Here is a 13202-nt window from a genome sequence, read left to right as displayed (position 1 = left end):
TGCACTCCCCATGTGGCTGGTATGGACAAGGGGGTGGCCGCCTTATTCCCACAGGATCCAGCACCACTGGGGCGTATGTGGTATAATTGGGTCTATCAGGCTGGTGAATAACAAGTCACCAGCTATCTGCCAGCTTCTCATCAGGCCACGGCTAGGCTCCTTCAAGAGGCAGCAATGCTTTTGGTCTCCATCCCTCCCAGAGTGACTGCTGATGACATTTATTCAGGTCATGACTTTCTCAGTGGTCCTAGGAGACCTGGAAGACAAAGCTCTCAAACAAAAGCCTTGGTGGCCTTTTGAAAAACTCATGTCCCTGTTGCCCTGCTCAAAGTAGAAGAGGGAAAAAATATCCCTTTATTGAGGTTGTTATGCAATGAGTCATTTGCAGCACAGAGGAAAAGGGTCAGCTTCCCTCTCTGAGCCACAGTGATTTGACTAATTACTTCTATCTGCTCCAGCAGAAGAGCAGCCTCCTCCAGCCTTTCCGCTGGGTGAGCCGTGTCTGTCAGCAGCACAGAAGTGGGAAGTGATGGGAAACAGCACCCTTCTGCTTTGAGCGGTGGCGTTTTGTCTGTTCCTTACCCCTGCTGGGTGGCAGCTCCCAAAATCGAGCTCAGTGAAACACCGGAGCCTCAAAAGTCGAGACCGGGCAGACTGGTTATTCTGGGGCTGTCCCACAGGTGTTCACATCCTCCCAACAGCCACAGGGGCCCATTTTGCACAAGCCCACTTCTCCATATGCCCCTGGGCTCTGTGACTGCTGGGGGACAGGATAAGGAGGACGCACAGCACATCCCTCTGTGGTGTTCCCAGTCATCAGAGCCACCCCAGGATTTAGGCACGGAGCAGCCATCAGGCTTCAAGAGAAACAGTATGGAGTTTCAGTTTGCATCTGATGAGTTCTCCTGCAGGATTTGGGGGCTGAAGGGTCACAGGTCCTGCTCCAAAACATCATCCAAAACATCTGGACAGAAGGTAAGGATAGGGATACACCTGGGACTTCTTCCAGTGCTTCCAAAATGCTACAGTCTCCTCTGGCTGCTAAAGGGCCTAGGGCTTCCACAGCTGTTAATTGGAGGTGAATGTTATTAAAGTATATTAGGAGAAAAAGGCAGCTGCTATACAAATTGATTATATTTTTACACTTGTTTAAAATCACAACTCTGATTTTTAATTATAGCGGATCAAAGAAAAGAACCACGTTAATCCAATGTAATCACGTGCGCGTTGAGTTGATAACAACATTGTATTTAATTGGCAGTAAGCTCAGGCAACGTTAAATACAAATGAAAAGCACTGACACATTCTGAAGACTAATTAATATGACAGACTGGTAGCAAATGCATTGTTTATTACTACTAATTTCCAGTGGCTGGTTCAACACCATTTTGTTGCCACAATCCCCAGTGCTGTGTCCACCAATGCATGATATTTAAAAGGAAAATTAAATATGATTTATTTTAAGAAGCAACAAAGAAGTTCAAAGATAATTAAGTTACGCATTTCAAATACCAAGTTGCATATAAAGTGCTTTAAAATACAGGATTTTTCTCTTTCCAACTGTAAGTCCCCTTGATATGTGCGTATAATTCACATTAATGTGCTACATCAGTGACAGAAGACACTTCTTTCTCGGCACATTTTAATGCAGTTAACAAATGGAGATTTTTTTCAGGGCTGACACAACTCTCAGTGAAGTAAACAGAAGGATTACCCTCAGGACCCTGCCAAAGCCCAGCAACTCATTGGAAGAATTTCCCTTGACTCCTGTAGACTCTCAATCATATTCTAAGCTTTTCAGATCAGGACTTGTTATCTTCTTTTTCCATTCTTAGAAAGTACCCAGCAGAAATGAAGACCATTAATTCAGGTAACATCTCTTAAATACAGTGCCCTGAAAGTTTGCTAAGGCTTTCCAGAGAGTTGTGTGCATTAAAATTCTCCTACCTGACTGCACCACCTTCCACAGCTGGTTATGGACTCTAATGGCACATATTTGTCACACCTTGTTACAGCCTTGGTCAATAGAATAATGGAATAATCAATCATCTATATTTTAGTGTGAGACAAAATAAATACAGTGCATAATAGTCAATCAGGTCTTCACCAAGGAAAAGCTGAACAATTACAGTGGTTGTCAATGGTAAACTGCCTATGATAAGTATGCAAACATTGACCCCAAGTGTTACACTGAGAACATGGAAATTAAAACCATCTATCTTGCTTGATTCAAAGTCTCCCAGATAACAAGGGTGATATTTAAGGAAATCGTCAGCTGGACTCAGATTGCTTCTTTCTGTTAGATTAGAATTAAATTAAGTCGAAATTTAGAAAATAGTGTTTAATTAAAGATACTTCACTAGCTCATAAATTAGACGTTCTCTGTCCTGTTGCAAAGTGTAAGTTTGATATTAGGTGTCAGAGCTGCAGAGGATTCCTAAAGGTTAGTTGCTGTATAAGCAGACTTTTGGGAATGAAGGACTAATTATTGAAGTTCCCAATTTGTTACCCCAGTCTGCTCAGCAAGTGCAGTCTCCCAGATTACAGCAAAAGCAGTGTTTTCTTCAGAAGCTTAGTACTAATATGCAAAATAAGATGGTCAAAAGAGACCTTGGCCAAAAGCAGACTTGGCATGGAATCAAGCATGAAATATTAATAGATAATCATCTAGAAACTAATTATAAAATTTAAAAAGTCCAGCTATCTTGCACAGACCACTGCAAGGAAGAGTGTTTCATTTCCATTAGCACAGCAGCAGAAGGAAGATCCTTGCAAAGTAGTTTTCTGATCTTCCTACTGCTCATACCAATGTACATCTATGCTCGATAAAGCAACATTCATTTGAATTAGCAGGGTAAAAAAAGTAACCTAACAATGAAGGTAATAATTCACTGAAACATACTTGTCCTGGTTTCAGCTGGTATAGAGTCAATTTTCTTCTCAGTAGCTGGTACAGGGCTGTGTTTTGGATTTAGGAGGAGAATAATGTCGGTAACACACTGATGTTTAACTGTTGCTAAGCAGTGCTTACTCTGAATCAAGGACTTTTCAGTGTCCCATGGTCTGGCAGTGACCACACCAGTGTGTGAGGAGCTGGGAGCGAGCGTGGCTGGGACAGCTGTCCTGACCTGGCCAAAGGGATATTCCATATGCTCAGTGTGTTAACTGGGAGAGCTGCTGATTGCTTCTTGGGGACAGGATGAGCATCCATCTGTGGGTGGTGAGAAATGGTACTGTGAATCACTTGGAATAACATCATCCTGGTTTTTATTCCACACCCTATTTTCTTTTCATAACAACAGCAACAAAAACAGCAACAACATCAACAACAACAAGTTGTTATTATTATTGTTAATATCGCTATTATACTTTATTTCCATTACTAAACTGTTCTTGTCTCAACATGTGAGTTTTACCTTTTTTTCCAGTTTTCCCCAGCACACTTGGCAGGGCAGGGATTGAACAAGTGGTCGTGTGGTTCTTAGTTGCCAGTTGGGATTAAACTATGCCAATACTGTAGATACAAATAAGAAAACAAAACAAAACAAAGAAATATAGAGAGCAATGCCTTCCTAGAAGTGCTAGATTCCAGTGCACACTATTGGGTCATCTCTAGGAACACAGACCAAAATGAAATGGCTGCTCTTATAAAGGTGGGAGACTTCGTGACTAGTTTTGAACTCTATACTTCATATTAAAATGCACTTGGTCCAAACAAATTAAAATTAAATTTAGTGGGAATTAGCCAGACTCAGATTTAAGCATGAGTGAAAAAGCCATCCCTGAACTCTCCATCCTTGCATTGCTCTGTCAGCAATAGTGCCAAACTCTCCTGCCAACATCTCCACACCAGGAATTGGTTTGTGCCAGCACTCATGGCTGTGGCAGTCCTTCCCCTTCCTAATTGTTGCAAGTCCAGGTTACAAATGGCACCCTCACCCCAAGTGGAATTCACTCATGCATTTCACGTAAAGCTTATGCCCCACCTGTGCCCTTCCCAAATCCACCGTGGTGAGCAAAGGGGCACAGCCATATCCACCATCAATAGTCTCTGCTGAATCCACTGCCATGCTGCAAAAGCTGCCATTGCAGCCCAAAAGTAGCCAGACAAACCCTCCCTTTGAGAGTGGGGCTGTCCTGGGTAACACAGATCCTTAGCAGCTTGTGACCAGGAGCAGCAGCATTTTCAACCAAGATGCCTTCAACACTCACTGGCAAAAGCTTGGCACTGAGACAGCAGGTAACAGATGCCCATCAGTGCTGAGGAACACTGCTGGAGATGAAGATGGGCGAAGTAAACTCCCAGGCTCCAGGGAATTTGGAGGAGAACTAGAGACATTACTGATTTGCAGCATTGCTGAGAGGCTCCCTTGCTGCTAGGCAGCGCTGGCACTCAGCAAGATGAGATCCTCCATGCAAAGAGTGTCTGTGATTGCCTGAACTGCTGTTGAAGACGCACATCAGTGCATCCTGAAATGGACAGAAAAGCTCCTTATATATTGACCCAGCAATTAGCAAGGTGCTGGTGTCAGAACAGGGAGCAAAGCCCTCTGTACAGCTCTCAGCTGCATCTACCATATTGTGGAGCTTTGCAGAGCCACAAAAAATCCCTCTGAGATGGTTTCAAAAACCCAGAGCTGATTATTCAGATAAGCCATGATGAGATAAGCTCTGATATCATCAGAAAGGGTGCAAGGCACTGTCACACGAGAGAGAGAGATGGGAAGGATGTGAACTCTATTTAAGCGGTCCCACAGTGAAACAGTTTGCAGCCAGTGCACAACTTACTGTCAGCTCTCTGTGAGCGGCTCCTTTGATTGTGCTGCTCTGTGAAGGAGCACTTGTCACTTTTTATTGAAGGAGAGGGGAAGAAAGCAAAGCAGCCTGTTGCCAGGAGAAAAGATGCCACTCACTTTAAGTTAAAATATAGACAGTTGCAATGCCCTGGCTGCTGGTGATCGAGGACCAGTAGAAGTGTGAAGGAAGTATCAATGTAGGGCAAGAAAAAGGAAACAGCAAGAGACTAAAGCAAGAGCAGGCAGGGATGAGGCTCAGACTCCCTGTTTGTAGCCACGAATCAGCCATATGCCCTTCAAAACCAGCAGCTCCCATCAGGCTGAGTCGGGGTGCTGTTCCCGTGACTCTTGTACCCAAACCCCTGTGAGACATCTGGACTGTGATAAAACCCAGACTCAGAATGACCCACTGCAGAGGAGCTTTTTAAATCCTCTCTAATAAAAGTGTAATTGGTTGTTTGGCATTGCCATACTGTGGCTGGTCACTCCTTACAGCCTTATCCTCACTCAGCCATGATGAGCTCTAATCGAAATGGGGAAGAGATGTAGCACCGCACAGCCTGTCCTGCAGCCTCTGCCTTCCCACATCATCAAGCTCAGTGAAATCCACCTTGCAGAGCTAGAAATCCTTCACCCCAAAGCAAGAGTATTAAAGCTTTGTGATCGTATCTCTGTAACCCAGCAAGCAGAGGAAAACAACCTGGGAAAGGTACAAAAGCTCAAAGGAAGCCGTGCCTTCCCCCCCTTCATTTGTCTGGATTCCGCTTGTTCAAGATAATAATCAGCAAACAGAAAACCCTGCACAGAGAGGCTCTAGTGGAGAAAGCCCAATTTCCCCTCAGCCTGTGGTGCTTTTGCTAAGAGTTACTGTGGAATATTAAAAGGCACCAGAGATGACAGAAGGAGCTGCAAAGATGGAGGAAATGACTCTGCAGACATAGAAGAGAACGAAAATGCAAGGCAATATAACAGTATCCTGAGTACCACAAGGCAAAGCATTTCCCACTGGAAGTGGGAAAGACGATATTTAACAGCTGGATCCTGCAAAATAACCAATTTACTTTGACGGTTTTGTTACTTATAGCAAAGCAGAAAATATTTATAGCTACAGTTTTCCTAAATTCAGCTTCATCCTTGCCCTATTTGTCAACACAACTGGTGCAATTTCTGGCAAGACTCTTGGACTGTACTTCCTCACCCACACCTGGTGGGGTGTTTTGTAATTCCTAGTCCTAATTCAATGGCAGAGAGGCTCCAACACCTTGTCCCAGCTACCAGGTTTTAAGGATCATATTCCTGTGCAATATAAGATGTGAAGGATCTGGAGCACAAGTCTGATGAGGAGCAACTGAGGGAACTGGGGTTTTTAGCCTGGAGAAGAAGAGGCTTAGAGGAGACTTTATCCCTCTCTGAAAGGAGGTTGTAACCAGGTAGGGGTTCATCTCTTCTCCCAAGTAAAAAGCAACAAGACAAGATGAAATTTCCTCAAGCTGTGCTGGGTGGGGGTTAGGCTGGATATCTGGAGTTTGGGAATCTCTGCTCTGGTTCCTGGAGCACCACCTTCTCCCCCTCTGTCTTCCCTGACCTTGCTGCCTGCAGAGCTGTTTCTCTCACAGATGCTCACTCCTCACTCCAGCTGCAATTGTGCAGGGATTTGGTTTTTTCTGCCCTTATTAAACTTGTTATCCCAGAGGCACTGCCACCATTCACCACCACTGATGGGCTCAGTCTTGGCCAGTGGCAGGTCTGTCTTGGCTCTATCAGACACTGGGGAAGCTTCTGGCTGCTTCTCACAGAAGCCACCCTTGTAGCCCCACTGCTGCCAAAACCTTGACACACAAACCTGATACAGTGATTGCATGATTGTAAGATTCTAAGTGGAGAAATCACAAATGGTGTATCTGTTCTGAACTTATGATGGATAAAGTCACTAAAATGCCTTATCCAGTCACTTTAGAGGCATTAAAACACGATTAACTTCGCATGCTGCAATGGGGGGAAAAGTGGAGTGGCTGATTTTTCATTGGTTCTAGTCATGATGTATTTTTCTTTTCCTATGAGCACAGGGGCTAACTCACAGATTCCACAGTGCTGCTGCTAATGCCCGTATGTGTGTCTCATGGCAGCACACAGCCATCCATCCCAGCAGTGGAGAGCAACTGCTAAGGAATTACACACACATTTGGCAACAGGTGATACCAATGTCACCTTCTAAACAGGCAACTGATGGATGCACGAGTACACAGAAGACCAGCCTTTTCCCTGGAAGCAGAGGAAGGCAGTGGCTCCAAGTCCTATAGTACGGGGTTATCATCTGGATGTGGCTGCATTTCCCTGAGACTCACCTCTCTTCATCTCAGCCTCTAGCTGGGATAGGTGGCATATGGATGTCTTCATGCTCCTGGCCATCTTGCCAGAGGTCACAGCTCTCTATTCCCCCGGCAAGCTGGAGGTGGTTCCTGGAAGCATTGTGGGCTCTTCCCATCATATCTGCCTTCTGAGCTCATTAGCTCTCTGCTGTGCACTGATTTTGTGTGGAAGGACTTCAGGAGTGACCCTGCCAGCTTCAAAACCATGGGATATCTTCCTTCAGTAAAACTCCAATTTTGGTACAGAGCTACAATACACCACAGGCTGTAACCCCTGGGAACATCCCGCATGCCAGCAATGAATATGGGATAAGGCAACCTCAGAAGTATCAAACACAGCATGGCAGTCGTGCCATGGTCTGTGGGGACAGGCCAGCATTTGGGGACAGGCCACACAGAGCCCCTGGGGACACACAGCCAGAGCCAGCGCTGTCCCACAGCGCTTGGGGAGCACACCGGGTGTGCCTGAGCTGCGACAGCATCTCTGCTGTGTACGGAAATGAAAAGGCTTTTTTGCTGCCTTTTGAGGTTGCTTTTTGTCTTTTGTTTTTAAGAGAGAAGACTGCAGATCTTGTCTGTCCCGGGAAATACGTTATAAAACTGCAATTTGCCTGTCTTGCCTCTTTCACCCTAGCATTGACCCTAAAGATGAACTCCCACAAACAAGTCTAATCCTGTTTTTCATGTTTCCCCAGGCTAATGAATATTTATAAATTGTTTCTCCAGAGCCAAAGCATGGCCCTTACAACCGGCCATGATAGTTCAATTTGTTTGCTTGCCAATTCTTCAAATTGTTTTTTTGTTGTTGTTCTTTTTGAAACTTAGAGGTAAAAAAGAATCTAATTCCCAGTTGGCTCTTACCAAAGTGTGTGGGGGTTTTGTTTAGTTGTTAGGGGTTTTTTTTAACTCAGCTGGTGCTTGGAGACTTTCCAATAGGCTTGAATGATTAATGTGGTGCCACTGACTTGTTTTGCGTTTGTATTAACAAAAAAAAAAAAAAAAGGACAATTCATGTTTTCCAAAGAGCCAGTTAGGTATCTCTGATTGACCATGCCATGTAAGTTTTAAATTGTTCTTTGTATGCACAAAATGTATAGTAAAAAGGAAGCATTTCCACAGAGATGAATGGAAAATTCAAGGTTAGAGACACGGGCAAAACACCGCCTCTCAGCAAGCTGTGTATTAGACTATAATCATTGCAAAGCCAGGTCTTAATATCTTACATTTATTTAAGGGAAAAGATTTGTTCTTTTGCCTGCTATTTATTTAGCTAGTCTAAATTCAGTTTGAATAGCAAAACAGCTTTCCCAGTTTAGCTGCATTATCAAGTCAAGGTCATTTCCCTCAGAGAAAGATCAAGATCCTCTATAAGGAAGAAAAAAAATAAATTACTCTCTCCCCCTGATTGATCTACTAAACATCATTAGCGAAGGGTAAGAGATATCTAAACATGCTCTGCAGTCCATTGATGTGCGTGGTGCTTTTTTAGTGTGAAACAGAAGGAAGTTATGCAATTACCTTGAGGGAAAAAACTGTTCCTTTAGTGGTGTTTGGAAATAAAACAGAGTTGTGAACAGGGGGGTATCCTGAAGGACTCCTACAAGCTGCATGTTTGTGAGTCAATGAAGTGGTAAAGAAATGCAGCTCTGTTTATTTGCATTATGTGCCTCTTCACAGGTGAGAGTTCTGCCTTTTCTAATGCTTTCCATCCAGTGTTATAATAATATCTGTAGAAGCTTGATAGCACTTAATAGCATGTATTTCTTTAGAAATAATAACTGTTTGTGCTTAAACTCACTAGATTAAGATGTGCCATTGTAACACTATGGCTCAGGGACTGCTTGGCAAGCACACAGGGGCTACATCCAGCAAGGGGAACTTTCACACCAGCCAATATGTATTGCATCATAAACTCCCAAACAACAAAAGCTATCACACTAATTTCTGTGATTTTATCCTTCTGCCAGAGGAAAAAAAAAGGTAATTTGAAAGCCTGAGAGTGAAGGGCAGCCTTTCCCAAATTGTTTTGCTGCAAGGAGACAGACCATTACCAGGGATCCAGAAATTGTTCCAAGGGTTGAAATTACTCACAACATATTAAGGGGGGTTTGTCCACGTGCTCAGCACTCTCCCGAGTGTGGAGGTGGGCGAGTGGGCTCTGCTGCAGCAGCCTGGCCAGGGGACAATGCTCCTCATCCAGGGGCACTGGGGGATCTCCAGGGCAGGAGCTGCTTCCTCTGATTTATTTGAGCAAGAGCAAATACAACTGAACCCTGCAGAGGCAAGTGACCATAAACTGTGGTTAGGGCAGCACTGCAAATTCAGCACTGGGCAAGAATGCACGGGAGGCTTTAGCTGGGGTGCCCTGAGGAGGTGACACTGCTGGAGAGTTAGACTCGTTAGACCCCCAGCCCAGTCTGTGCAGGAGCTGTGGGGTGCCTTCCCCAGAGTGTCCAGAGAGAGGTCAGGGCCTCCAGGCATCACCCTGCCCATGCAAGCCCACATGTGTGTAAACAAAAGAGATGCACACACACACCTCAGTCCCTGACAGCTTAATCAGCCAGACCTCAAAACTCTCTGTTGGGGGAATACCTAGAAAAAGTCTGGGAGGGCTCAGTTACTTTTGAATTATAGCTCCTTTTTAACAATTGAAAGTGTAAATAGTGATTGCTGTGAAAAGAGCCTTCTATCCACAGAAAGACCTATGATCCAGGTGGCTGAGCACCTCTGGAGGAGTGGAGGTGCTCATGGTGTCTCCACCACACTCCCAGGTGTGTTGGTGGGGCAGGGGACTGGTCTCAGAGAGGTTCGAGGCTTTGAGGAAGAGCCAACACAGCTTAAACTTGTCTGCTAGCAGTGTCCTGCAGAGACTACACCAGAGAGGCAAAATGGGCTATAACAGCCTCCTCTGCCTCCCTGCCTGGCCACTGCCCAAGCTAAGGAGAGAACAGCCCTACTATGGCTTGCAATTAAAGAAAAATAACAAGTTTTTGCCAGCTCACCTGGATCACTGATACCCTATTTCATAGGGTGCAGCTCTCCACACCCACATTCTCCCCGCTGTCAGTGGGCTCACATTACCCACAGCTGGAGGAGATACCCAAAGTGGGAGTTATGCTAGCCAGAACCCAAATCTTAATGAACCATTAAGGAAACACATTGCCAAAAGCCCCATGAGATCCATGCAGGTTCCTTGGGCACACGCATCAGGCAGCTCTGGCAGCACATTGCTGGTTATCGTTGCTGTAAATCAAAGCGGAATTAGCATAATTGTTCAGGTCTGGGGTTTGTTTTTACTGAGGTCATAAGCTGGTAAGACTGGGGGTTTTTTACACCACATTGTAATTGTGTTGGCAGCCTAATTTTCAACACTGTGCTTACCTATGATCAGCCTCAACCATGTTAATGCCAACTTTCTTCGAAAGAAAACCAAATTGTTCCAGGAGCAAATCTGAATTCAGCAATATTTCTGTGAATCCAGTGGGCTGCCTTTCCTTCTGCCTTCCTTAGGAGACAATCATTGCCTGCTGGGACTTTATGCATAGATTGCTAACTTGCTGTGCATATGCTGATGCAAAGAATGAGCTTTGTAATTTAAATAACAGACTGTGGAATTGATGACAGACACACACCGTCATTCACCCAGCTGCAGAAAACTGTCAGTGAAGCCTCCAGCAGGAAGGTGGAGAAATATATTGCTTTTTCAGGAAACAGACACACAGCCTGCAGCCATGGACATCTCTTGGAGGACAGCATATGCAAAATAAACAGACCCCCCCCAAAAACCAGGAGGGTTTACACAGTGTCCTGCTCAGAGCAGAGATGCCTCCTGCCTTTTGCTGCTTACTCCCATTCCACCTGGCTGAATCTTCAGTCCAACTGTGATGCAAAGTGGAGATGTTCCTTTTTGCTAGGAGACTGGAGAAATAAAGTGGGCTTTGGTAAAATCCTGGTGGAGGCTCCATAGCCCCTGAGAAGGGCAGCTGGGTAAGACCCATCAGCTCAGCCATGACAGCACCTCTCTGCCAGGCAGGGTCACACCCACCAACACTTCCTGCATCATCAAGGGGCTCCCTTAGCCTCCAAACTGGGCCTTTTGTCCCTGGACACACTGATTTACCTCCAGGCACAGGCTGACCCACTGGTGGTGTGTCCCACAGCCCCCCCATGCCTGCACTGACCATCCTGGGAACCTTCAGCTGGACCAGTGCATTGGGAGCACCCCTGAGAAACAGCCCTGTGCAAACGAGGGAGATGCTACAGAAGCTCTGAGAGACCCCATTAGCAGGCACAGAGCCAGGGACAGCCCTCCTGGGGATGGATGGGGCTCCCAGGTAAAGCAGAAGAGGGTTTGGGTGGACATAAGCATTAGCCAAGGCTAGGCAGAGCCACAGGCTGTATGACAGAGCTGGGCCTGGCAAGAATTTGTCTTGCAGAGCAGGTCAAGGGCTCTGCAGACCATAAAAATGACAGCAAGAATACAGAAAATAACCATAAATACCTGTTCAGGTAAAATAAACCTCCCTAATCTTGTATGTCTCATTTGCATAACAACAAAGCCTTTGTTGGTTTTTTTTTTTTAAGGTTGATAAATACCTTTTCTTTTTGAAAAGAAACAAAGTCTCTGACAAGGCCTTTAATCACCAAATCAGTATAAACAACATTATAATACATTAGACTTGGAAATTATAACCTGTGATTATGCATCAACTAATTAAATTAGTACTGACAGTTTTCAAAGTGTAGGAGAAAAAGGCAAAACACATTGCTTGCTTTCAGGGATGATTTTTTCTGGAAGAAGTGAAGACAGACAAGCTGTGCTTTCTATCTGGTAATGAGGAAACTCCCACACCTGAGACACAACCTCTCCTAATGCTTGTCAGGAAACCCATTTCACAAGTAGGAGCTAAGCCTGGTCAGCAGTGAGGAATAAGCAACAAGTTAAAGTCCTGCTTATAATGAAACCCAAGGAGTTTGCCCTAGAAAAGACCAGGTACAGCTGCTGTGCCACTGAGCAAGAGCCACCAGCCTTCTGGAAACTGAGTTTCATTGTTTGGGAAGATGAAAGCCTTCACTTGGCTGAGAAACAGCATAAAAACAATTCATAAATGGGAGCAAGACAAACCGTATTTATGCATAAGTAGCATTAATAGCCTTTTGTGGGTTCTTCTAATAATTTAGGGTTGCTATGCAACACACAGGTCCAAACATGATTACAGCAGCAGCAACTGAGCAGATCCTCTGGTGGCTTTTATAGGACCTGGAGCAAACCTGCACAGCCACTGCTGGCTGCACCCAGCATGGTCCCCCAGCTGCACAGTGCCAAGGGAACTGGGGCTAAAATGCAGCAGCATAAGCATCCCAACCACTGCCACACATTTTCCATTCCAGGGAATAATAACAATTGTGGAAACAGAAACGCCTCTCAGTCCAAACTCATGCCACATGCAACACTTGTCAACTTGTCAAGATGTTACTTTAAATAAATTAGCTTAATTTACATGTTAATAACAGTACAAACCAGTGTGACAAAAGTGTGAGAGGGAGAGAGGAGAAAGTGGGGAGACAAATTCCATTTAAAACTTTGTCAGAAATAGGAATTTTGAAATATTTCAATAAGCTCAAAATAAAATCCACCCATTAAACCTACTTGCATTTCATGTCTGGACTCTCTAGTTGCACACCAGCTTTTCATCTTCTGGAAATGCTTGCAAGTGGCAAGACTTTGAAAGCTTCAGCCGAATGGTTGTATGCAGGCACATTCCCATGATAACTGGGCTTGGGGTGAATATATGGAGAGGATTGGGAGGAGCAAAGCCAGTCAGCTTTGTGTGTTTATATGAGAGGAGAGCTGGGGGAGGAGGGGAATCAAACTGCTAATATAAGGCAGTTCTTGGTGCTCGAGGCACGAGCTCTGGCGTGCCCCAGGTCAGAGACAGTCCAGCTGCGTTCTCCTGTGCGTCGCTGAAGCGACTTCGGGATCAGGAAAGGTGCTGCTGGCTGGGCTGGCTCGCTGGCATCTTTGTAGAGGGAACAC

The 13202-nt window shown here is 45.0% G+C and overlaps 1 long non-coding RNA gene across 1 annotated transcript; it reads right to left on the bottom strand.

The window, feature by feature from the left end:
- Positions 1-1227: 1227 nt before the first annotated feature.
- LOC108446290 lies at positions 1228-13189 on the bottom strand. The gene is made up of 2 exons (XR_001861440.1): positions 12816-13189; positions 1228-3514 (listed from the first exon to the last, which is right to left on the bottom strand). It is a non-coding gene; the product is annotated as an uncharacterized LOC108446290 (long non-coding RNA).
- Between the last annotated feature and the right edge of the window lie 13 nt (positions 13190-13202).

Source organism: Corvus brachyrhynchos, unplaced genomic scaffold (genome assembly GCF_000691975.1).
Source record: "Corvus brachyrhynchos isolate BGI_N302 unplaced genomic scaffold, ASM69197v1 scaffold4, whole genome shotgun sequence".
Lineage (NCBI taxonomy): Eukaryota > Metazoa > Chordata > Aves > Passeriformes > Corvidae > Corvus > Corvus brachyrhynchos.
Note: the sequence above shows the minus strand (reverse complement) of the source record. Positions and strands in the feature narration are given on the sequence as shown.